Here is a 2,389-nt window from a genome sequence, read left to right as displayed (position 1 = left end):
AATGTCCTTCTTTATCTCAGGACATTTTTTATTTAAAGTTTATTTGTCTGATATATGTTGGCTAGCCCTGATTTCGTTTGGTTAGCATTTGGATATGCCTTTGTCCATCCTTTCACTTTTAGCTCACGTGTGCCCTTATGTCTAAGGTGGGTCTCTTATAGAAGGCAAAAAGTTGGATCTTCTTTTGTGTGTAATGACTGTAGGATATATCCTGAATATGTGGATTTTTTCCCCAATCTAATTCATAAAATTAGTTCATTTTGACAGCAGCTACTTTTCCCTCAGTGTTAGCATTGCAAAGACATTTGAATTTGCTGCAAACTCTGAGTAATTAAAATTTCATTGTACCTCCTCTTTATATTTGGCTGAATTCCCTTACATATATGGATGCATCTGTATTCACTTCTGCTATGTTAAATCCTAGAATTCAGTAACTTAGGTAGACAGTTTACATTTAAATTAGGGCTAGTTATAAATAAGAAACATGGATATAAAAACATGAAGCATTGAATCAAAAATAAAAAGAGTAGTTTTAGTTATTTGCTTATCTTTGCTGAATCAGTAATTCCTATTATTTGTCCTTTATAGTAAAATAATTAAACATCACATTCAAGATCTGAAATGCTGAAAGCTGTATTAGCCCCTACATACCCATTTTTGGAAAGTGCTCTATAGGAATGTAGCAATTACACAGTACATTTCCTCAAGGAATGCAAAGCACTTTATGACTCTTATCTGATTCATGTGAAGTAAAATACTTTTTCCTTTACTTAAGATCCTGAAGTCTATTAATTGAAGGAAAAGTCTCTTCATAGGCTTTTCTGATTCAGGACAGCCAGTTCAAACCAGGCCTGAAAATGACTGCATTGTTCTGGTGTTTCTTGGGCAAGAAATGGAAGAACAGCACACCTGAAAGAATTGTGATTTTACACTGTGCCAACAGTTGCCATAAACCATGTGTTCTGTGTGTTTAAAAGGAACTGAAACCTAACTCAGTTTTCTGCTGGGCAAATGTTTGCACTGAAGAAAGCAACGATATAGCCCACAAACAACCCTTTCCACATGATGCATGTTTTTGTGTAGCCTCTTTTGAGTGAGATTTTATGAGTGAGATTTCTATAGAAAATGAAAGACATCAAAATTATTTCAGTCCCGCTCGGTAGTATTTTTCTACGCTGTGTACTGGCCTGTGACTGACATAGTTCAGTTGATAGGGATTATAAACACCCTTTGTTCAGAGAAAAGGGGATTCAAGACTTCCTGTAATTAATATACTTACCATTTTAAGAAAAGTACATGCTGTGTATTTATATGTTAAAACACCAGGTAGTATAAAAATGTTGAAGATATGTATGTGATAGATTTCAGAATTTTGACATTTAAAACATTGCTTCTACAAAGCATTATGCTGGTAATGCTGTTTAGCAATAACTTTTGATTACTAAAGGCCTATGAGATTTTTCTTTTTTTTTCTTCAAATGGGCAGTATTCATATTACACATAAATTGCGGTAATGGAATAAAATGAAAACTATTTTGCTATAGTCTGGGAGAAATTTTGTTAAATAATGTTATTATATGGGTCGTTGAGTTCTTTAGAGTCTTTTGAAGAGCATCCAGGCTATTTCCATGCTTTGTTTATATGGGGAAATGGTTTAAATAAAAGAATGATCTGAACTATTTTTGAATTAAGCCAAATATTTATCTTATGGCATTATTGATAGAAATTTTGTCATGTTCCTTGGAAATCATGACATGTTTACGGGGATAGCAATTTTCTAGCCAAAACCTTACTCATGAAGTTCAGTTCTCTGACTTAAATGATTGCTCTTTTTCTCCTGCTCTGCCATACATACTTGGCATAAGCCTCAATGAGGCTGGGTCCAGATGAATGTATACAGTCTTTCTGCTATGACTGAATATAGGGACATGACTGTAGCTTTTGTGTGATTAGTTCTAGTGATTTTGAATAATTTTTCTGCCTTTCAGATTCTTACTCCATATTCTTTTAATGTGTGGTTAACTCTGCAAAATATGTAGTCTCGCGTATATATATCCTTGTCTATTCTTCAACAGATGTCTGACTGTCTGTCTACCATGGGCCAAATACTGAGCAGGGTACTAGGATGCAGCAATGACAATGGCATGGTCTCTGCCCTCCTGGGAGATGGAGTGATAGACCAAACCGTCTTCCCTCAATCCCCTTCCTTTACTTAGCCCTGTCTCTTATTATAATGCCTATCAGTAAACTGAAGAGTAGATCACTACATGCCTTAGCCTTTCACTTTTGTAGAATCATGCTACTTAATTGTCACACTTGGTGGTATCAGCAAGTACTGCAAATGTTGGTATATATATATATATATATATATATATATATATATATATAT

Source organism: Callorhinus ursinus, unplaced genomic scaffold (assembly GCF_003265705.2).
Source record: "Callorhinus ursinus isolate GAN/ISIS: 27379988/994484 unplaced genomic scaffold, GSC_fseal_2.0 scaffold14, whole genome shotgun sequence".
Lineage (NCBI taxonomy): Eukaryota > Metazoa > Chordata > Mammalia > Carnivora > Otariidae > Callorhinus > Callorhinus ursinus.
Note: the sequence above shows the minus strand (reverse complement) of the source record.